At 38.8% G+C, this 25,183-nt stretch overlaps 1 protein-coding gene across 7 annotated transcripts in view; it reads left to right on the top strand.

The window, feature by feature from the left end:
* The window catches only part of DCC (DCC netrin 1 receptor), a 1,086,838-nt gene that overhangs the window by 450,077 nt on the left and 611,578 nt on the right, over positions 1 to 25,183 (top strand). The window contains exon 1 of one of the 7 annotated variants that reach the window (XM_072822937.1): positions 7,444 to 7,763. The exons of the other annotated variants lie outside the window; for them this stretch is intronic. The gene's annotated coding sequence lies outside the window, so the exon portion shown is untranslated. Of the gene's footprint in view, positions 1 to 7,443; positions 7,764 to 25,183 lie in introns of those variants that run through there. 7 annotated transcript variants of the gene reach the window in all.

Here is a 25,183-nt window from a genome sequence, read left to right as displayed (position 1 = left end):
ATTTTATCAAATATGTATTTAAGGCAATTCAGGTAAAGCATCCTCACTTGGCAAACAGGTTATGATTGCTTAGAAATTTATGCTGAGAGCAGAATCTAACGTACCTCTCTGAAGTGTAATAATAGTCATCATACCGAGAACACTGCACTTTCTTGGAGTGCTTTCCACCCTCATTTTGTGCAACGGTGTGTGTAGTGTTGAGGGTCAGGCTCCACATTTTGTTTATACGTGGAAAATGCAGGAAGTGGGCCAAGCGCTTCACTGATGGTAGCCCGGCCAATTAAAAGTGAGATGTCAGACTCAAACTTCATTTCAAACCTTGTACTTCCAATTGCAGGTGCCTTCAACTAAAATATGGTTCACTCTTTTCCACTACCAAGCAGTTGACTCTAGCCCTGGAAAAGAGGTTCTTAAACTTGAGCCCCCAACAGAATCACCTGCAGGTCATGTTAAAACATAGAGCACTGGGGTCTATACCCAGGGTTTCTCAGTAGGTCCAGGGTGTGCCTTGATTTATTTACGATTCTAAAAACTTCCTGGGTAATATGCTAAGGTAGATGGTGGTGCTGCCGGTCTGGAGACCAAGAACCACTGCCTTAAAAGAAAGACTGTAGAATAAATCTCACCTAAAGGAGTGTCTTCTTGGTGATCGCACTCTGTTGTCCAGATAGTCGGTTTCTGAATGTTTCCCTGGAAGCTTTCCTGGATTCTAATCCTACATGATCTGACATCGTTTTGGGCACGGTTTGCCCTCGTACCTGAATAAATGTTTTATTTCTTGCTTTGCTTTGACTTTCTTGGCATGCTAATGGTCTCTCTCCATGAGCCAGGCAGGCAATTCTATAACTAGAAAAACTCAACCAATTGTGTTTTCGTAGATTGGTTTTCTGATTTGCTGTTATCTGGGCCCTGATACAATTACACTGTGCTTAAATTCTCAGTGGCGTCAATATTTGTTGAACCATTCTAAATGTAACTTTGGTCAAACTAATCAGCTCAGCCTGTCTTTTTGATGGATGGCCCAGCTGTCAAAACACAGATATATTCATTGTCCTCAAGAAACTATCTTAGATATGAATTATGCTGATTAGTCACAAGATAAGATTGATCCTTGAGATCTTTCTACTCCAAAATGGCCATGCATGGCCTTGAAGAAAATAACTAAGAATGAGTCTAGTGAGCGAAGGCTATGAGGTAAAATATCATCCCTGTTCCAACCATGTACATTACTCATATATGTTTCAAAAATATTTTATTTCACTCCTACTATGTGCCAAACACTCTTCAATGTGATGGGAACACAGCAGTGATCTAAAGAACAAGGTCGCGGAACTCATGTTCTCACGAGGAGACATAGATTAATAAGGACATAAACAAGGACATAGATTAATAAGTAGGAAAACCTTAGAGAGCTTAGATGCTATGAAGTAGCTAAAACAGGATAACGTGACAGGGACCAGGGGTGTGGAGCAGTTTAAGTAGAGAGAGAGATCTATGTGGGTCTTTCTGAGGGGGTGGACTTTGGGCTGAGACCTGAGGGATACAAAGCAGGCATCCATCTGTATCTCTGTGGGGTAAAGGTAATGGTGAGTTTTAGAGGGATGGCAAAGGAATTACTTTAGGAAGACGTAACAGAAAGTTGCAAGAGCTTTGAGTCTGAAGCTGAGGCCTTGTTACTGTGGGAAAAGAGTTTGAGGAACTCCTGGGTGACTCAGCAGTTGACATCTGCTTTTGGCTCAGGGTGTGATCCAAGGGACCTGGGATCGAGTCCCATGTCAGGCTCCCTGCGAGGAGCCTGCTTCTTCCTCTGCCTGTGTCTCTCCCTCTCTCTGTGTGTCTCTCATGAGTAAATAAATAAAATATTAAAATAAGAGTTTGATTTTCTTAAGAACACCAGAGAATCATGGAGAGGTGGCAACATCTGCTTTACATTAGAAAAAAATGTTACTCTGACTCACGCATGGAGAATGCATTGTAGGAGCATCATACTAGACTGGTTAAGAGGTGAGTTCATCGGGCTTTTGTTTCAGACATTGACCTTGAATTTACATCCTGTGGCTTCTTTAACTAAAAGGTTGCTTAGTTATGTCCACCTAAAGGTCTTAGCTTGACCATACCAGGCATTTGGCTCTTGCCCTATATAAAACATTGTATAAAACATTGTAAAAAAAAAAAAATGTAAAAGCTATTTTGGTTGAGAAAGGACGTGTCTTCTGCGGAGAAAAGACAGTGACCTAGGGTGCTATCAGTGGATATAGTGAGAAGTGGTTAGATATAGTACCTATTCTGGAAGTGAATCTGAAAAAGCTGATTGGGAAATCAATTTTGGGGGTAGAGCAGATGCTATTTGTTTCCTGTCCAGGTACCCTTTGAGAGCTGGTAAATCACCTCTAGCTGTTGGGAGTGTGGGTCATCTAAGAGCTTAAGTTGCCTCTCTGTTGATTGACCTAGAGATTGGGTGGCTCTCCATTCCATGTAAGGCCACATTTTTGCTTTTCCCCACTCTCTATTCATCTCCTCTCATTCTCTTTCTCCCTGCAGCAGTGGTTTTCCAAGTATGGTCTTTGGAAAAGTAGCATCAACATCACCTGGTAGCACGTTAGAACTATAACTTCTCAGATTCCACCCTAGACCTACGTGGAAATTCTGGATTTGGAGTCTAGTATTGAGTGTTTGAACAAGCCACGAAGGTGATTCTGATGCATTCTCAAGTTGAGAACCACTGCAATGAAGCAATCCCCCAATAAACAACTTGAATGGGAATTTCCTTTCATGTTCCACACTGGGAAATGCAACCAAATACAAAGAATGAAGGAAAAACAAGAAATGAGAGTGAGTCCTAGGTTTGTGGCTTGAGCATGTAGCTGACTTATAGTTCAGTTAGCGAAGATGAGAAAGACTTAATGGGGGAGCGAGATTGAAGAAATCAAGCATCCTACTTTGTACTCGGTTAAGCTTGAGGTACTTATGAGACATCCAAGTGGGAATGCCAGGGAGGTAATCAATACAGAAGTCCAGAATTCATGTGTAAGGTCAGGACGGGGATATTAAATATCAGAGCCTTCACTATATGGGTAATAAGACCTATGAATAGATCCTAGACAGATAAGAAAAGAGGGTAGAAGGAATCTTTAATGTTTGCATGTATTGAAAACTGTACACAGTAGGTCTATGGGACTTCTTTGTCTAAGATTGTATAACATAATCACATGGGTTCCAAAAAACTGTATCTGGAACAGAACAAATAAGAGTTAAATGTATTAAGAATATGGCTATCTGTAATGTGGGAGCAAAGGGTTTGACAGTTTTTGCTAATTACTAATTAATTCAAAGTTGATTTGGCTTTAAGGATATATAAAGATTTTTTTTTTCACCTGCTAGGTGCAGAAGGCTCCTTATGGAAGATTCTACACACACACACACACACACACACAAATACACCCACACATGCATGCGTGTGTGCGCTTGATGTCAGTAAAGCAGAGCTCAGTGAGATATCCTGTAGGCAAGTTTGATCCATGCATCCACATGTGAAATGTGAGGCAGAGAAATACAAAGATGGAAGCTGGAGGAGGATGTCCTGGAGATGAAAAATTTTGCACAAACATAAACATTACTATGATCATAAGGAAAGTGCTTCACTGCAAATAATTTTTATATTTTTTATAGTCACATTATTAAAAATTAAATTTAAGTGTGCCCAATAGCTCTTCGAGTGCCTTAAATAATGCTGCTTCCTTTCTAACATCATTTCTAATTTTTCCTTTAGTCATGAGTTCAGTAAGAGAAAGTAAATCTTATGATTAAAAAAAATCATATATCATATCCAGGATTTTTCATTACTCAAAAAGCCTATTAAAATACCACCCACATTGCACACATGCTCGTCTCAATCGTGTCAATTACTTGTGATGCAAAATTTAACCCAGTTCCCGGAAGCAGATTGTTGGAACAGATTTTAAGTATTTTTCTACTATTTAGGGACTAGCACAGGTGAGCCAGAACAGGAAACATGCAGGGACTTTTCAGGACTGACTCATCTTCCAGGAGTGATTTTTCTGTAGGCAACCCGAGTCCTTTATAGAACATTAGCATAATATAGCATGGTGCTTAAAAGCATGGGTTCTGAAGTCAGATGGGATAAATTAGATTCACCACCGATAAACTATATGACCCTGGACAAGGAAATTGATCTCTCTGTGTTCAATTTTCTTGTCCAATAAGTGACAACCTCATAGGGTTATTGTGAGGAGTAAACAGTAGAACAGTTGTAAGGCACTTAGTACATTTCTTGGAATATAGGAGGTCCTCCGTAACACCCTGAAGTTCATACCCATTGCCCGTAGTCTCTGAGTTACAGGAATGCCCGGTTAGTGAAATGTGTCATTAGCTGAGCGGGTGTCGTCTGCCTGCCTTAAGAAGGATAAACTTCTGTTAAGACTTTGTATGCTATTAATTGATGTGGGATAATATAACAAATAAGCATGCAATATGTTATGTAGTGATTTGCTAAGAAAAATGCAAATTGGGTGAGGGGTGAAGATCGATGGAGAGTTTTCCATTTGTTTTATTTTATTTTTAGTAATACATTGTTATTTGACCATCAACATGCCATGCAGTCCTTCTGCTTTCTAGTTTCTCCACTTAGCATCTGGGATTAGGGGAAAAAGAGGAAGTGAGATTTACACGTCCTAAAGGCCTTCCAGTTGTTGGTTGGGACTGACCCAGGGTACTGTGTCGTCACGCAATGTGGAAGTCCTCCTCTGTTTAAAAGGACTCATCCTCAGTTTGCTTTAGCTAATATACGGTCCCCTTGTGTTTTTTTCAACACACACACACGTAATAGTTTGCTTCCTAACTCCCACAGTATCGTGTGGCACATTACAAAGCAGTTTGCAATCATTTTCTCACATTAACTCACCATTTTGTTCATTGTTTCCTTCATTGACTATGTTTTGAGGTTGTACCATACGCCAAGAACCATGCTGGAAGATTTAGATCAGTATTAGTATCCCTCCTCACAACAGAGGAGAAGTGGAGCAAATGAATATGAACTCACACAAAGACAAAGAACAGATCCATATAGAGACTTCATCTCTGAACACCTATTGTGTTGCAATATATTGCAATATTGTGTTGCATCTTTTATTCACGTGCCGTCCTTGGGAACTCAGAGAAAGGCAGGCCTCCTTGATGTTTGTATCTCTGTGATGTCTATGAGACAAGATGGTCTGATTTTGGTCATTAGAACTCTTTGAATAAGGAGTTCTGGATGAATGGTTCAGGATTTATACTTTATAAGTAGTATATTCCATGAAGTAACTACAAAGAAAAATATTCCTTGGTCAAGGCAAGAGTAGAATTTGCCATTATAGAAAGTCAGTTTTCTGCCTAACACAATGAAAAGATCTGTCCAAAAGGTATTCATCTGTGCTAACATCTGACCTCCTTCTTGAGAAGATGTCAGTGAAAAATGAACTCACGGAGATGCATCCCAGTTCCCTTGGGGGAAGAAAGACAGAGAGGACACAGGAATAAGCTTGAAAGCAGACCCTAGGAAAGGACTGGGAGCCATTTCCAACAATGGTTCTCATGTGCTACCAGGAAAAGGCAATACATCTCAAAGAACACTAAGCTGCCCAGTCAGCTTGCATTTCCTCATCAAACCCTTCCCTCTGACCTGTAGGAACTCTGAAATTGAAAAAGAGAGGTGTATATTGACACTTCTATAAAATGAACCATAGTAAAAGGCAGCAATCACCTATGGATGATCCCAGCAATTCTCCTTGACAGGACAGAGGAAACCATCTTAATACAAAGCAGCAATGACCAAATGCAGCAATGCCCAGCCCCCCACCCGAAATTATATTGTGATCCCAACGGGAGTCCATCCCCGATCCCCCAGGAAAAAAGACCCTGCGAAACTCTGCAGTAAACACTTAAGAGGCTGCAAACCTGACTCCAGGATCAGGTAAGGCACGACTTCTCGAAAACAGGGAGATTAGTTAAAATACTCAGGTTCCATGTAGAATGCTAGTTTTCCATCAGAGGGCATAGTACAGACCCAACAAAATTGCCCCTTCAATGGAAGCAATGGCAAATGGCATAAGTAATGGCATTGATTTCAGTCATCCTTTTTAGGAAGTTGATTAGTTTCCAGCAGGTAATAAGATCCTCCACGTGGTTCACTTCTCTGAGGAAGCATGCATTGAAGAAAAGGTACCGCTAGATTTCTTAATGGACTATAGTGCTATGCAGGGGGAAATGTTTAATGAAGAGGCTCTGGGCTTCAAGGAATTAGGCTTTAATTCTCCCCATCTCCCCCCCACACATATGTTGGTAGATGCTTCTTTTTGTCTCTCTTGCAGAGGTTGGGTGCTTCAGGAGTTGGTACACTTGGTCTAATTGTCTCTTGTGGAAAGCTAGATGTAGGACGATGCAGATGGCTGAACTGCAACCGGAATAAGTGGTGATGGAGTGGGGGACTTCAATGAGAATTCAACAGTCACTGTGATCGAAAGTGTGTGGGGGGACGCCTGGGTGGTTCAGTTGGTTAAGCATCTGATTTTGGTTCAGGTCATGATCTCAGGGTCCTGGGATTGAGCCCCGAGTTGGGCTCCCTGCTTAGCGGGGCATTTGCCTTTCTTTCCCCCCCTGCCCCACCCGTGATGGTGCTCTCTCTGTCTCACGCTCTCCCTCTCTCAAATAAATCAATAAAATATTAAAAGAAAAAAAGAAAAGAAAAGAAAAGAAAGTGTATGTGATGGAGCTCTCTGCAGAAGATCAATGCAAAAAGTGGATCACTCCGAGATGTGTGCAGCTAGTGGATGGCTCATTTGGGAGTAGGCACATAGACCCACCAGAGGGTACGGATGCAGGGACAGTCCTAAGGGATTCTGACCTACCATGCAGTTCAGAGTTGGCTTGTCTGATCTCTGGAGGGATTGAGTGGCATGTTGTGGAGCCATGACATTACGAGTAAAATGTATCCGTTTTATTTTATTTATTTATTTATTTTTATTTTTATCTATTTATTTATTATTATTTTAATGTATCCATTTTAATAATTTTTTAAACATTTATTAAAAATTTAATAATTTTTTTAACAAGACACTTTCTACTGAGATGCGCTTTCACTCTGGAATCTGTTTTTGTCCTTTTTTTTTTCTTTCCGCCCATTTTTGTACATGAAATCCTTCCTGTAACATACATCTAGAAATGTTTTATGTTCTCATTTTAGATTTGGTTGGAAAATTTTGCTACCTTGCCATCCTCTTCCTGCGTTGATGTCTATATTTTAGACTTATCTTTGAACTTACATAAGAAAACGGTCGCATGTTTGACATTCTGTAAAGCACAAGCACTGACCAATCAGAGCCAACGTCAACTATGTTGCTGGAGTAGAATCTGGAACCTCCCTGCTCACACGTCCTTGACCTCTTGGTTTCTGTATATTGAGATGATCCATGGAGGGACTAGGGTGTGTGGCCATCACAACACTTGAGGGCTCTGACGAGAAACCATTTGATTATCAGAACAGTGATATTTCAGTATTTTAGCAAAAGGCATAGCCATAATGATGCATGAAATTTAGCTTTTTCAGATGGAAATTATAAAGCTGTCAAACTTGGCATCAGATTACTCACTAAAGGACAGTTTTGTGACTGTGTAAAGATGCTATCATCAGTTCATTTTTGTGTCACTCCCTGCTCCCCCCATTTTGGGCAGATTCTTCAAGCAAGTGTAAAAATGTTGAGCTAAAGGTATGTTGCGGGGAACAGGTGTAGTTCCCAGCGATGAACCTAATATTAATTTATCTATGATTTTAATATTTGAGAAGAGAGTATTAACAAGATCAGGTGAGGGGGAAATAAAACTGCTTGAATTTGGAACCTGGTTACCCACCATGTAAAGCTGTGACCTTGAATAAATGGACTTTGTCTCCTCATGGGATTATAATGGCAGCACTTTATTTAATAGGTTGATGTATATAAAGTAACTACAATGATCTGGCTTGTAGAAAAAAAACCTGAAACATGCTGTTATTAATATTCTTTCCCTGATTTGACCAGTAGATCAAAGTTTATTACCCCAACTGCAAAATTCTTTCTTCTGCTTTGCTTTGCTAGCGTGAGGCAGTGTTGTAACAGCAGAAATACCTCCCTTGAATGATGCAAGTGTTAATTAGGTCTGTAACTTTGAGCAGGTCACTTGCCACATTTTTTCGTCCATAGAACATGAATAAGAGGCAGTGATTTCCAAGATTCCTCCAGTCTTGATATTTTGAATCTAGTTGTAAGAATTAACACTAATTAGTGCCTGCTGATTACCCTGTCCCATAATTTACCTGGACATGGTAAAGCAGTTAATTTATGGTGAACAGTTTATTTATTTATTTATTTATTTATTTATTGGTGAACAGTTCTTAAATTTTAAAATTTCTTATTTAATTTGATTTATAAATATTGTCTTTAATGGCTTCAGAATTTTGTGTGATATTGGAATGGCCTTCTCCATTCCAAGGTTTTACAAGAATTCTTGGTTTATTCTAATAGTTGCTTAATGTATTTATTTACAATTGCATTTATATCTTTTATCCATTAGATTTATCCTGCTTAATTAGTTGTGGTCAGGCTCTGACTTTATGAATATTTTTCCAGATGGCTACCCACTTGTCCCAAGAACATTGATGTAATTATCCCTCTTTTCCTAATGTTTTGAAATTACACATATTTTCCCATATATGTTAAGTGATTTTTGGACTTTCAATTCGGTCCCATTTTCTTGCTTTATATTCACACTCAAATAATGTGTGCAGCAACTTACAATGTCAGGCACATCCTACAACTTCCTTATGATATTTTTTAAAATTATTTTTAAAGGGGAGCAATGATACTATGTACCTCAGAGATGTTGCAAACATGGAATTGAAAAACACTTTAAAAAATTTAGCTGGGACACCTGGGGTGGTTCAGCAGTTTAGCACCACCTTCAGCCCGGGCCATGATCCTGGAGTCCTGGGATCGAGTCCCACATCAGGCTCCCTGTATGGAGCCTGCTTCTCCCTCTGCCTGTGTCTCTGCCTCTCTCTCTCTGCCTCATGAATAAATAAAATATTTTTTAAAATAATAAAAAACTTATCATAATTCTGGCCCTTCTAGACTGTCAAAAATATTTGCTGTTATTATGGAATCACAGAATTATAGCGTTTTCTTCCTGCTGCTGAATTTTATTTGTATTTTGCAATCAGTTCCAATGCACTGCATGTGTGTGTGTGTGTTTTCCAGGATGTTTTTAGACAAATTAAGATAGTTTAAACTCATACAGTTTTTGAGAAAGCTTTCCCTCCTAATTCTTTGGGTTGACATGGCCCAGCAGGAATCTTTTTCTAAGACAGTATGCTCTCCACTGGGCTGCTATTGCCATCTGCCCTAGGTCAGGCCTGCCCTAGTTAATTATGTGTTTCTCTTTCCTCTTGAAAATAAGCTAGAGTGTCTCTTCTGCTTAAAACAAAGATTGATTCCCCGCTGGTCCCATTTTTAGAAAACCCACCAACAGTGGATACAACTGGCCTTTTTTTTTTTTTTTCTTCTAACTCTGCAAGGAAAACTTTTCTTATAATCAAGAAAGGGAATAGTGCCCTTAGCTGAGCAGCTGAAATTAAATCTAGTAACTGTGAACTTGGTATAGGGCATGGAGAGTGTTGGAAAGACAGAGGCTCAAAAATTCATAGGCATTGTAGCATCTTTTGTACTTGCTCCCAAAACAGAATCTCAAGACTTTTTTTTTTTTTTTAATAAAGCATCTTTGGCAGCAAAATATGCCCCCAAGCAGCAAAACTCATAAAAACTAGCTTTTATAACTTGATTACTTATTAGAATGTTTTTCCATTTTTTTAAGGGCAGGAAATCTAACGCAGAATTTTGTAACAGAAGAAGGAGCCAAAAGGATATAGATTTCTTATGTACCAGGCAGTGAAATGAACTTTTGATTTCAGTATTCACATTAGAGGGTTTAGCAGAGAGACCACATGGACTTTTCAATGTGATTGGGGAGGTAAAAAAGAAAAAAAATGTACAAACCCAGGAATAAAGTCTTTTAAAACAATACAGCACCCAGGTCATGAGAGAACATTATTGCTCTTGGATAAAATAGAATTGGAAGCAAACAGAACTAGAAATTACAGATTTTGATAGTTGTTGGAGTTTGTTGGTTTTTGAATCTTCATATCAATTCTGGATGGCCGAAATAATTCTTTTTTTTTTTCTCTATTCTGTAGTATGGAAGATGAGCTGCTAAGTCAGAGAATTATTTCTGCATTTTTACTTTTACCCTGTGAAATACCTCTAACATCATGTGCCCAAGGGCAGAGCTTTAAGGAATATTTTCCATGGAAGTGGAGTAATCAGACAGTCAAAATTTGGAATCACTCCCAGTTCTTCGGAAGTAAAGTTAATTAATCTGGAAGCACATCATTTGTGTATAAGAAATTCAAGAGAAGTGTAATTAGTTCAGCAATTAGCTCTAACTTTTCAGAAACATTTCTCAAAAATAGGCGTTAAAGTCTTACCCTGCCTTCTTCTAGCCATATTTTTAACCGGTTTATTAGAGCTGGTTGTTAAACATGCTGTCCCGTTGGTTGATCGTGTTGGAGAGGGGACAATCCATTATTGGCTCTGCCTGTAAAGTCCTGCTTTATCTACTTCTCAATTGTGACTTCTTGTTTGCTCTAATGAGCATATGGCTAGGATGTGCAGTGGACATCGTTTGGCATCTTGAATAGAAAAGGATTAATCGTGCTTTCTTGAAAAAAAAAATTTCCAACCATCCCTTAGAACACACTTCCTCTGCCCATTCTCGAACTGGAGCCTTGCCTTCACTCATACACACTTTGTTATGATCATTTTGACAAAAGAACTTGAATAAAGGTTGTTCAGAAAGTATGATTTAAGTCATATTTTGTATAAACTTTGAGTCCTGTAGTTTTCCCCAAGTTAGAAAATGTTCAATTTCTAAGGTAATGTTTCATTTGGTGTTTATTGAACACATTCTAAATCCAGATGGCTGTTTAACCAATTTTAATCAGATACATTTAATGACTGTCAAATGTCTTTAATTTGCCTTTTAATTTTTTCTACATTAACATCATCATATTGTGTCATAGGTTCAATATTCTTTCTCTCTTTTTGATTTTTTATGTTTCTAGTAGTGAATGAACAAGGAATTAAGCAGGATTTTTAATTCTCATTATTTCAAAACTGCTGAGGGAAAGTCCACAGGTAGATGGTTACAACTAGTAGTATATTTATGATCTATCAGTTCGAAGTATATACTGTCTTTTTACTCGAAGTGAAGTGGCTGCTCCTCCCTGTGTCTATCACAGTGGCTTAAGAATGGAATTTGGAATTTGGAATTTGGAATATATCTAGCCCTTTTAAGACCATGTTGCTGTATTTTCCCCATTTTTATATATCTTCCTCATAGATTACCCTTGAGGTTTATACAATTTTAGTGAAGTCTTTAAATACTGTACATATTTTCTTAAAATATTTAAAACTCAGTCCAGAAATTATCATGTTTTATATTTTAGTATATGTGCTGCTGAAGTGAGCACATCGGGTTTTATATAAAGGAGAATTTCCAGGGCCATAGAGTTCTAAGCAGCCCAGTGACTTTTGTGGGGCAGTGACTGATGCACGCCATAAACACTCCAATCAGACACTATCTCAATCATTCCTTTCATTTCATATGGAATCTGTAATCCATACAGAAAATTATTTGGTTAAAACTCTAGTCATAAAGTTATGTGTGTGTATGTGTGTGTGTTTGTGTGTGTTATGCTTTCACTTTGGGTCGTTCTACTTATACTTTGCTATAAACAGAAATTTCCTAAATGCTCCTAGCCTGTTCCTCTTTTCCAAACAGATAGCAAATTGAATTGAGGGAAACTGAGAATGGACAATGTCAAGTCTAATATGCTGAAAGTCAATTGAATATGAATGGACATTGTTGGGATAACAGCTGAAGTTCAACATTCATCCATTCAACATATACTTATTGAGCATCTAGTCTGTGCTAGGACTTATTCAACTACTGGAGTGAAAGAAATGTAGACAATAAACAACGGACAATGATAATGAAAGTATTGTTTAAACAACCTATTTTACTACAATTATAATCTTAAAAATAGGTGTTTTGTTTTTGTTTTAAAGATTTAATTTATGTATTCATGAGAGACCCAGAGAGAGAGGCAGAGACACAGGCAGAGGGAGAAGCAGGCTCCCTGCGGGAACCCGATACAGGGATTGATCCAGAACTCTATCAGGACTCCATCAGGACTCGATCAGGACCCCAGAATTATGCCCTTAGCTGAAGGCAGACGCTCAACCACTGAGCCACTCAGGCATCCCTTACAAATAGATTTTAACCAGCTACCAGGTGACGGTCTTCTATGTTACAGTAGCTAACTGTGGGTGGAGGAGTTGGAACATGGAATATAGTTGTTTTTACTGTAAACTATTCATACCACACAAACATACATCCTTCTTTGGCCATTATAGTCAAAATTACTAATTGATTTTATGTTTTTATATATCAACAGCAGTCATGGTATCACTGAAATACACATTAGCGAGATATTGGTATTCTATCTCAAGAAAAAAAGACTAATGTATAAAAATTAATGTCAAAACTCTCTTGGCTTAGAGGCATAACAAGAAAAGAAATCAAAATTATTATATTTTTATATTCAGTATCAGTAGTACTTTATTATAATCATATTCCTTTAAAGTACCTTTCTAGCAGTAATTTTTACTTTTATATATTGATTTTTAAAGGTAGGCCTTAAAAATAATGAGATGATTGCTATTTATCTTTTCTCTCTCTCTCTCTTTCTTTTTTTTTTTTTTTTTTAATTCCATTTCCTCGCAAGTCAAGAATAACAAGATTTCGCCTCAAAACAAAAACAAAGCAAAACAAAATCTCTGGGCACCTAGTATACTTTACATAGGGTGATTTTCCAATGTTCTATGAAAACAGGCAAATCGGTACAAAGTGAACATATTTTCTTTATTTATGTGGATGTTGATAATACAAGGAACTCAGTTGGTCCACTAATGCTAAATAGACCCTTGAGGTACATATAACTTCATTTTAAACAAATAATTCAAAAGGCATCAAGCTTGTATTTTTTATACAGTTTCAATATGTAGATGGCTACCTCTTTAACATCTTTAAGTTTTTGTTCTTTCCCTGAAACTCATGTAAGCAATAGGTATAGGTATACTTAGATATCACTTATGAGGGGTATTAGTTGCTATTATTGAAAAGTGAGCATTTATTGAATACTTACTGTATATTTGTATATTTATTATCTCATTTTATAAGCGATTATAAAATGAGTCAGGACACAGTGATGGTTTTTCTATAGTTAAAAATTCAACCTCTTGAAATACTCCATTTGTTTCTTCCCTGAAGTTTCCGTCTTTGCAGTCCTCATGTGCAAGCTGTCAAGCTGATTTCATGTCAGTTTTTCAATTTCTCTCCTAAGATCAAATGGCAAGGCTGAGGCATTGAGGCATCATGACATAATGTCAAGGAGTTTGGGAACAGGCAAAAATAGAGACAAAATCCACAGGGAGGAGACTCCCAGAGCTGAGCAGGACCAGGGCTACTGCTGGTATACCTAGTAGTTTGGGAATCTCATGTTACTCTTGCAGACCAGGCGGCCGATGATCAGATTCAGAAACTCAGGGCCTAGCAGAGTGCTGAGCACAGACTCCATCCTCTCTAAGCATTTCAAATGAATAAGTGAATGAATGAGCCAAAGAAATTCATCTGAGTCTCAGGTCTCAAAATCGTCAGCAATTGGAATCAAGCAGCATTAATTTCTGACTACTTACTACATGCCAAATACTGTCCTGTGAAACTTTTCATCCTGAACTATAGTGGGGGCACCTGGTGACTCCGTGGTTGAGCATCTGCCTTCAGCTCGGGTCATGACCCCGGGGTCCTGGGATCCAGTCCCTCACCAGGCTCCCTGCATGGAGCCTGCTTCTCCCTCTGCCTGTGTCTCTGCCTCTCTCTGTGTCTCTCATAGATAAGTAAACACAATCTTTAAAAGAAAATTTTAAAAAACTGTAGTAAATTCTGTAACTGTTTTATGAAAGAGTATAACTTCTAGGTATGTAGCCAGCATGGAAACCAGATGTCCAGATTTCGACAGGAAAGCCAAACAGATGAACGTAATCTACAATAGACAAGAGGTTGGAAAAGTGGGAGTGATGCTATCACTATTCCTCAGGACTTTGTTTTCCTTCAGAAACTTAGCTGATCAACACAGGAAACGGTAGCAAATGGCATGATTAACGGAGCCTAGAAGCAGAGATCCTAATATCCTAATATGCCAGGCTCTCACTGCTCCTGGATGAGGGGCCAAGGCCACAGGTCTTGTGAGCAGGCAGGGAAAGGATGGGTCAACACGCAAAACCGATCATATCTGGATATTGCGGCTTATGAGCAAGCGAGAGACACACAGAAGCGAGCTGCCTGATGAACTCGGGGGCAGGAGTCCCGTCTTTAGGGTTTTTTCTTGCAAATGAGCAAAGGCAAGAGTTATAGTAAAAACTCAAAGCCCTAGCAGCCAGGATCTTGGTTCCCAATACACAAATCATTAGCTGTCCAGTTATGGGCAAATAGCCTTCCTTGACCTCAGTTGACTGGATTTCTCGGCTGTAAAGTAAAAATGCTGAACGTTAGGCTCTGTGGCAGAAGGAATTTTAATAGATTTCGTAAGTAGATGTGAAGCTGTTGTATGGGCTCAATGCCTCTAATTTCACATCCCGGTGAGAAGTACGGTTAATACTCTAAATATACAGGCTGATTTGACTTCTTTTGATCCTGTTTTGCATCATGAGGACAAATTATAACTGCTCGTTTATTCAGTGCTCATAAATCTGTATCCAGTGAACTGAGACAGTTTCTGAAATACGTCTGAAATTCTTGGGGCGATTGGTATGATGGTTGGATGGGTGTGTCTATGGGATAGAATGGAGAAGATGAGGGTACAGGATTAACATCTCTCAGCCTTATTAAAAATTAAAATCAAGGCTAAACCTATCCTAATCCACCGTTAAGATTTCACAGAATTCTCTTCCCATGTTCAACTCTTGGAGTAAAAAATAAATAAAAAATTGAAAGCAAGTAGAATTAGAGTCAAGTGCTATTACTTAATCATTAACTAGACATCTGACATCTAAAGCAGTTGATTTACTTGCTAGGCTCACATGCACGGTAGACATGCTGCCGGCAGCTACTGATTCTTTTCATTTTTTAACTGAGTATCAGCTCGAGAACACAGAATCACACCCAAAACACTCGCTTTTATCGAAGCTGTTTATTAGTTATCTATCACATAAAGGCCACCAGCAGGGTTTGGGGCTATGTGTAACTCTAGAAAAGGAATCTTTGGTGTCTTCATATCCAAAGGTGTTTCCACTGACTCATTAACAATGGGTATGCCTTTGAGAGGCCTCCCAAGAGTGGCCGTGCTTCTGTTTGTCAGAGCAGAGATAATTGGCCCCCACAGGAATGAGAGCCATGACCTGGGTTTCTTAAGTGAAACTGCCAGAAATGACTTCCCCGGTCAGACCTGCAGTCCAGGCAGCCCCCCAACTCATGCTGACAACGGAATGAAGAAGTAGTTTGCACAAGGATGCGGTCCACCCCCTTGAAATCAGGCAAACCGTGGAGGGTCGTGCTCCAGGCTGTGTGTGGGTTTCCCTTTGCACTCTGCGTGCAGCTCTTCTCTGCGAAGCAGCACAGCTGTCCGCTTCTGCTCTCAACTCTTCCAGCCGCCAGTGCTCTCCTGCTCCCTGATCTCTCTCCCTAGGCCATTTTCAGGTTCGATTTATCTTCCCTCCTTATCCCAACTTTTCATCTTCACTTAGACCATCCCCGACAAAGTACGGCAGTTCCAATAATTTGATTTGAATGAGGATCAAGACTTAGCCTAAAAGAGTAGATCTTTTTTGCCATTACTTCTTCCCTCCCTATAATTTCTACATTCCAGATGTAATAGTAAGCAGAATGGTGTCCTACGTATGTGTATAAGTTTATACAATTTTAAAATGTTGTTTAATCAATGAGATACTCAATGACTTATTTTGTCAGTGAGGATGTGTCCATGATGTTGTACAAAGATCACACATAGACGCTGGAATTAATAATGGCAGGTTTAGCTCCAGTTCTACCAAGGATTTGGTACTATGGACAAACGCCAAGACTCATGAACCTCTCTACGCCTCAGTTTTCTCATTGTAAAATGCAAGTAATAGCCCATGCCCCGTGGAGTTGTTATTGTGATTGGAGAAAGTGTACAGAAACCCTCAGTAAGGCATCGTTGTTAAAAGGGCATATGAATAATATGGCCACGTGGTTGTGAAGATGGTGACTGAGAATGGCATTAGAGTCTAAATTCCTATAGAAGCTTGCTCTAACAATGAGTTAAGATGCTTATGACCACTGAACTCAAGACCACAGAAGTCTTTAAAAAAATAGGAGGCAATGTTACAAAATCAGTTTTAAGCTGTTGTGCTCTCACCTGCTTTCATACTTACTAGGCTGTGATGAATGTCATCAAGGTGGCAGCACTCAGATCAGGCCTTGGCGGGCTTGGGGAAGCCAAAAGGAGAGGTGTGGGGGAATGTCCTGGAAGGTGGGGACTGGCTGAGTAGGGGTAGGGTGAGTTGATTTCATTTGTTTATTTATTTTTAAAATATTTCATTTATTTACTTTAGAGAGAGAGATAGAACATGAGCAGGAGGGGTAGAGGGAGAGAGAGAGAGAATCTCAAGCAGACTCTGTGCTGAGCGTGGAGCCTGATGCAGCACTCGATCCCAGGACCCTGAGATCATGACCTGAGCTGAAACCAAGAGTCAGATGCTTAACTGACTGCACCATCCAGGTGCCCCCTTAAGCAGTTCATTTAAATACATGTGTGTATGCGTGTGTATGTGTGTATTTACAAATGTCTATATAATTTGATTACAAAGTCATATTTTTAAGATCTTTATGAAACTTAAGATAATAGAATTATTCTTTTGGCATTAATAAATAGCCATACATTTAAAAAGCAAAGATAAACAAAAAATGGCAATAACCATTATTATGAATTTAGGAAAAATAAATAAAATTTTATTAGTGAGAATAGTATCTTTGCATTCTTGGAAAATAATTCTGAATGTGCTTTGAAAATTATATTAATGTCTGAAATAAATTCGTGGGTGCCTTTCTGTGACTATAAAGCATGCACCACACTTACCTAGAGTTCCTTGATTTACAGATTAGGAATAACTGTTATAGAACAAACGATGTAAAAATTGAAGAAAATTTTGGACTTCACTACCAGTTCTTCCACTTCAGGCTATTAGTGTGGATCTTGACTTTATGTCAGTGGGTTGCATTCTTTATGTTTAAGATGCTTCACATCCTCTTCTTTTCATTTTCCTGTGTCACACGTATTTTGTTGTTTAACTGATCCATCAACATTACATATGGACTTGGGGGAAAAGAAGATAAAAAAGGATAATATCATTTATATTCCTTCTTAAATAGATTGGATGCTTTGCTAAAAACAAACACTAAGTAAATGCCTAATGGGGTGAATCTGTGAGGAAGTGCTTTTAGTAAATTCAGGCTGTAGACATGTTTGAGTAACATTTTGCTATCTCTGCTCTAAAGACACATGCTAATGGATGGGCTAGAGTAGCATTAATGAGCTCACTCCATTAAATTAGTTCTTTTTTCTTGTTAAATATCCAAAAGAGAAAGATGGTCCACTTAACTAGGAAAAAAAGTTTTCATTTTAGTGCAGTAGAAGCATGATGCATATTTCCTTTCTAATTTAATTTCTAGCCATTAAGACTCAATTCTATAAATGACCCACTGAAGCACTTGGAGAGATTAGAGAAGTATAAACTGAATGTCATTTGAATTTGGCTGGCTAGACACCATGATGTTATATAGCATAATTCGAATTTAAAATCATATTTTTATGAGGCCACCAAGATGAAGCCCAGTAAGTTCCATGAACAATTACTAAGCAGACCCTCAAATGGAATATGAGAAATGATCTCTTCTCTGGTCACTGCTGTTATTAGGGGTCACATTGGTCAGGCCTTCCAGTCACAGTGATTTGAACTTTTGTTAAAATAGTCAATTTCGCTCTCAGAATCATAGGAAAAGGTTACTTTCAGTCTGTGGGCTGAAGGAAAAGGATTACAGCTCTAATGAGCCAAATCTGTGCAAATGAGAAAATAATAATCTTCTCATAATTAGAACTTCCTTTTTTAGACTAAACGTTGGCCATGAATTTTTCAAAGGAAAAAAATCATTTTATTGTTTGGTTAAAAGAATATATGTAAATTAATGCCAAGTGCTTACTGGAAAGGGGGAATTAAAGTGACTTTGCCTTATTTTCACAAATATGTACATTGTTGGAATCTCATTCTGATTTTCTAGTCAAAACAATCATTGTTCTTCTCTATGTAGTCTGGATAGCAAGGACCAATATGTTGTCTATTCAAGAAGTGCTTGATGGTTGCTGTATGAAATAATCATTTCCAGTCTTTCTGAAGATTGGCCTGTAGGGAGCAGACTTACCACACCCATTTCACAGGTGGAGGAATGGACTATGGCGTGCCCCAGGTGTAAAGAAATTCTTGAATAGGAATTATAATTCAGGAATGTCAGCTCGCCAGTCCCACCTATGGGCCATTATAAGCAACACTAGCAGTTGCAACAGTGATGGTGGCAAAACTCAGGAGCAGAAGCCATTTTAGTAGTCCTAGTATTACTCAGTTTATGAGCAGATTTCATTTCGAACTCAAAACACAGAGAAGCATAGGTGTATGTAGCTGTGGGTGCTCAGACCTACCCCTAATGAGGTGACTTATTCTTTAAAAGAGGCATGCAATTCTGCCAGGATTCCTGGGCTCCTTTTTTTTTGGTTTCTTTGGGTCCTTTGAGGTCTGTTGAGTTCCTTGTCCCTCTGAAACCTGACCTATCTGAGGCTTGAGACCAGACAATTTAGAAGTCAGGTTGGAGGTTAGTAGCTGCTTGGAAAACCCTTCTGGAAAGGGCAGTCCCACAGGGGAATTCGAACTGAAAAGGAAGACAGCGAAGGTAGAGGAAGTGAGCCCTTCTTTGTGGCTCCTGTAGAAGTGTACATCATAGCAGAGGAGGGCTCCAGACATTAAAAAGTGGGAGTGAGGGTCACTAGGGGAGGCCCCTGGAATGCTGGGTGGGGGCGGCAATGTTTGCTTGTGTTGCTTGTCGGGGGTCTTGGAGAGCCAAAGCTCAAAAGACGGAAACTTCACGTAATTAAAGTACCTCCCTTTCCATTCTCTAAAGAATATTGCTATGTTATTTCCCCGATTAATCACCATGGCAAAACCATAAGATAGTTTGGGCAATAATAATATTGTTTTCTACATTTTAGAGATGTTAAAAATATCCCATAGTGGGGGCATGGCTGCCCCCATGATCATGAAATTGGTTGATGTGAGAGTTTGACCCTCTGTTGACAGCTAGTTGGGTATTGGTCTAATATTTAATCACTTCACAGAAGGAACAGGAGGCTCGTCCCTGTCCTTCCTGATTTTCATGGCCTGTGATAGACGTGACAGATAAAGTTGAACATGTCCGCAAAATGTAATTAAGTAAAAAGCTCCGAGGCAGACTTTGGTCATCCTGACAGTTATTTTTAAGATAGATAAAATGATATTAATGCACTGATCTAGCGATTATATATAGTTATAATAGGGTGACTGCTCCTAGAGATAGGGCTTTGATCAGTTGTTAAGAGCTCCATGATTATATGACACTTAAAAAAAAAAAATCTCCATTACTTTTTATTAGTTGTTTGGGCTCCTCTGGTCACTTTTTTTTTTATAGTTTGTATTTCTGAAGTGAAGTGTATTTTCAGAAATACAAACTATAAACAATAAACTATTATGCTTTTATAGAATAACTAATGACAGAAGGCCTTTGGAAAATCTCCAGTTTATCTGAGATAAATTGTGTCAATCCTGTTGATAGGCTACTTGGCTACTTGTATAATACTGTGAAGCTCCTTGGAATCAATGCCACACTGAGTTCTAAATGCCTACAGAAATATTTCCATTTTCCCACGAGTCCCACCCAAAGCCATCCTCAAATAAGCACATAATTTTAATATGAACAGAAGCAATTAAGTAATTCTCTTAGTCTTCAAGAGTCAAGTTTCCCTCCAGGACTTCCTCCTTCAGCATTTGAGCCACTTCCCCACTCAATCTGAATTAAAACCTTCTGGCCCTGCCAAAAGCAGAGCCCTAATTGGGTGCGTAAACCTCATGGGTGTATATCATTTGTTGAATGTTTTACCAAATTAAGGTATACCATGTCTATGAAAGCCCTTTGATTTACCATGGAGTAAGAGACCAGTCAACGTGCTGAACAGGGCTGAATAGGGCATGGCGTACTTCTAAATTGCATTGCTGCCTTGTGGGTATATGACAAGGTTAAGAATATGGTAGGCGGCTTAAGTAAATTTGTGCTTGCCAGATGGATGGTATTGATGTGATTGATAGAAGTTTGGAAGAAGGAGAGAAGGGTGAGTTTTCCATGAGTAGAATATGAATATCTGCTAATAAGTGGTTGTCCCTCAGCTCAAAATCCAGTGAAATGAAGTTGGTGAGATGAAGCATTTTTCCATGCAGAGTTTAGAGAGGAAGGTTTGTTATAAGGATTTGATCTACAATTACTTTCTTTTATTTCCCTCTCTCTTATCCAGGCTTTTTCTTTTTGTTCCCATGATCAGACTTGATAAGTGGATTACTTGTATTTTCTTTCTGTGTCAGACAAAAACTCATATTTCATCAGTTGAGAGATGGAGATGGGGTCCTTATAGATATCTCTATAAATGCGTACCCTTAAAACACTTACCATAAACTTAATCAAACTGGTTACAATTTTCCAGTGGATCAGGATTCAAATACACTCTTGTAGAATAAAACCCAAAACACTATTAAGGATTATCAGTATTCAGGGTGCCTCAGTGGTTTAGTGCAGCCTTTGGTCCAGGGCGTGATCCTGGAGACCCGGGATCGAGTCCTACGTTGGGCTCCCTGCATGGAGCCTGCTTCTCCCTCTGCCTGAGTCTCTGCCTCTGTGTGTGTGTGTCTCATGAATAAATAAATAAAATATTAAAAATATATATATCAGTATTCAAAGATGAACCAAATTGTATCTTCTTAACTTATATGCCAGTTACTATTAATCATAGGCAAATAAGAACTGCTTTATGGTCTAAAATAATCATGAAGGCCCACTTGATTTAAAATTTTCAGAAAAGTTGAGTTCTAGCACTGCAATATAAGTAAGAGGTCACAGGGACTTCCTTATAATCAAAATTAACTAGTGTCAACATTGGCATATTATATAGATGTTTAAATATAAAAGTGAAATCATTTTTGAGTTTATAATCAATTGTTGGTGTGTTGTCATTTTTTTTTGTTATTTTTTTATTTTTTTAAGTTTTATTTATTTATGATAGTCACACACAGAGAGAGAGAGAGGCAGAGACATAGGCAGAGGGAGAAGCAGGCTCCATGCACCGGGAGCCCGACGTGGGATTCGATCCCGGATCTCCAGGATCACGCCCTGGGCCAAAGGCAGGTGCTAAACCACTGCGCCACCCAGGGTTCCTGTGTTGTCATTTTTTAAACCCAACTGACCATGCTTAGGAAATGATGAATTTCTTCTGAGCAAAAATTTTCAGGTTTAATTTTTTATCCAGTCTTTGATCCTATCTATATTATCTTTTCTTTATGGGTTACTATTGCTACTACATATAAACTTCATTCTAAACAAAAACAGAAAGTTTTATTTGGGATTTTGAAACTTTTCTCCTGAAGAAAAAAAAGCTACTTGTTATTATTCTTTAGTAGAACCAATAAAAATTTCCCCCGATGCATTTAAAAGTCCTCTGCAATTCATTATTTCAACCTAACCATCCAAACAGCACTGAATATAACTCGTCTTAGTTTTTACTAAAGAAAATGCGGTCACATTACAATCCGCCTGTCTTCTTCTGACAGACGGAGATGTGAAATGCAAACATTGAATATAATGTTCTCTGTGTACTCATAAAACACCAAGAAACACATGCAGAAAATATAATAGTAGGGTATCAAAGAGAATTGCAGTCTCAAGTATCATCTAAGCTGTTGATAAAAACTAAACTCGCAGTCAGGGAAGCCATAGTATAAAATATTCATGTTGTTACTGGTGCCAAAGGCCACCACCGATTGATGTGGAATCGGTAGTAAGGCCCCTAACAGTGCTGTGGTGCTCAGCCCTTAAAATCCTTGGGAGGCTTCTATTTTTCAGGCTCATGGTTCTCTTGTCATTGCTACCAGTTTTTCAAGGCGAAACAGCTAAGCCTTGTCAGAGATGACCACAATGTCTTCTGAAGACGTTCTCTCCAAATTGAAGCTAAAAGCAAGGAATTTGTCTCATTTTCATCAATTCACTCTGTTGGAACACCTGCCCAGGGATGAGGAGATCATAGGCCATACTGGCTTATTTGAAATATGTTAGACCATGTGGGTGAGATGGAGCACAAATTAAAGTGAAAGGAAAGACTTTTCATCCTTTCTTACATTTTTTTGCCACTTACTTGGTGTGTGTCCTGATGAACCTAGCGATCTATAGTTTATTGATCTGATATTCTTAGTAGCTTTTCTCTAATCCATGTTGGCACTGGTCTACACTCCTTTTCTCCATGTTAAATGTTATTTAGAGTTGCATTACTAATTTACTAGAGTCATTATTATTATTTTATTATTATTATTATTTACAACCAAGGATGTCTGGTTAAATTTTAATTTCAAATAAACAATGAATAATGTTTTACTATAAGAACATCCTAAATACTGCATGGGACATACTTACACTAAACAGTCATTGTTTATTTGAACCTCAAAGTAAACTGGATGTTCTATGTTTTATCTGGCAAATTTACCCTTGAAACTAATGCCTTGCCTTGATGTGGATTGGTCTTGATCAACCTCAATACTATTGACTCTGGGGCCAGATAATTCTGGGTTGTGTGGAGCCGCCTCCCATATGGTAGATTTAGCAGCATCCTTGGCTCCCACCCACTCTATGTCACAACTGGGAGCAAGGTGGGGAGATGTCTGGAGATTGTCAGTGTCCCATGGGGGAGCAAAATCATCCTCAGGTAAGATCCACTGGTCTAAAAGAAGAGATAGTGTGTGTGTGTCTGTGTGTGTGTGCACGCGCATGCATACATGTACGTGTATAAATGTGTGTGTATTTGTTTCTAGGCAGAATATGAAATTTCAGGAAAGTTTTGGTCATCTTTTTCAGTCAAATATGACATATAATGGGATTTTCCAAGGTAAGGTCAGTGAAAATTATGAGATTATTAAAAAACTTAGAGGCAAATACTGTTTTATATTTACTTCTGAGTCTGTTTTCTCATGCCCTGTCGCCCCAACACATACACACCCAATCTGAATTGATCAGATTAGTTACGGCCCTTTGGTCCACCTGTTGTTTATAACTGCACATTATGACTGTACATTAATCATAATGTTAATTATTCCATTCCTGAGTATTTCACCCCATTTTTACAGCCATGGAATATTACATTTGTGCAAATGCCTATGAGATTCAGCTCAAACTCTCTTACCCAGCATCCTTGATTCTACTAGCTCCTTCCTCCATCTTCCCTTTGGTTGTTCAATCTGTTCCCTACGTTTGTCTCTGGTTCATCTCATTTCGCAGTAACCACCAGACTGACACCACTCAGGTGGCGTGGTGTTGCACAGCATTTTCTGATTACATCCTTCCCTTGTGTTGCCCACCTTCACCTGATTCATCTCCATCCTTTCAAGGAGTCCAGACCATCCACCTGTCACAAAACCCAACCTGTTTCCTGAGCCTGGATGACTCACTGTCCCTCTGGCACTTTACTATCCGTGTCTCTCTTCTACTATCCATGTCCCTCTCATATGGCACAACACACTTTCTCCCTTGGATTAAAAACATGGGTTGACTTTATTCCTCTTCTTCACCCAAGATGACCTTTCAAGTAGGCTTTGGGGGCTGATTCAGTATTGCATCCTCTGTAGGACCATTCATGTGCCATCCCCCATGTGCCCCACCTCAGGGCTTTGGCTTGCTGTGTTTTGTCCACAAAACTTCCTGGCCTTTTCCCTCACCTATTTGAGATTTTTTTCTCAGTCAGGCCTTTCTTGAACTCCTTATCTAAAATCACCAGAGCTCCCAGTTTCCATTCACTTTACTCCCTTTTCCTGATGTATTTTATCTTATGATAGTCTTCACCCTCTCTTACACTTGGGTTTTATTTATTTATTGTCTGATTCCCTTTACAAGTATATAATTTTTTACTAGGGCAGGGCATTTTTTTTATCTTTTATTTATTACGCTTTCCTTGGGGGCTTGGAGCAATATCTAGCACATAGTAGATGCTCAATGGATACTGCTTGAATATGTAAATTAATGTACTGGAATATCTGAAAACATTTCAAAAGGAAGTAGTCTTAAGAATCTTTGATACATGGGAATATAAGTAGACTAGTTGGTACAAACAAGACGATTTCAACTGTTGCCCAGGCACAAACTCATCACTTCATAATCCCATCTTGCATTTATGTCATACTGAAGACTTAGGAGAAAAAGCTGCTAAATTATATTGATTTGAAATTTGGAGGGAAGGGTCCTGAAAAGGGTTCCCTTGCTTAAACTTCTCTAATACCAGATTCTGCAAAATTCTGCAATCCCTGCCATAACAAATGCTATTACTGATACGGGAGAGCTTGGTTCTGGTCTCACGGAGTCGAAGAACGAATCTCATGGACAAGGGAGAGTGAGTAAAGTGATAGAAGTTTATTAAGCGAAGATACAGAGAAAGCTCTCAGAAGTGAGAGGGGTCCCGACAGGGTTGCCAGTGAGGGCTTGTAGGGTTGGTCTTTTATTGAGGACTGATTGGGAAGCTTGTGGCCTTGAGAATCTTGTGCTGTCTTTGTTTGAGTTATGACTGGTGCTAACATCTTCAGTGGCTTACTTCTTCTTTGGGGTCTGGTTATTCTTTGTT

Source organism: Canis lupus, chromosome 1, assembly GCF_048164855.1.
Source record: "Canis lupus baileyi chromosome 1, mCanLup2.hap1, whole genome shotgun sequence".
NCBI classification, from domain to species: domain Eukaryota; kingdom Metazoa; phylum Chordata; class Mammalia; order Carnivora; family Canidae; genus Canis; species Canis lupus.
Note: the sequence above shows the minus strand (reverse complement) of the source record. Positions and strands in the feature narration are given on the sequence as shown.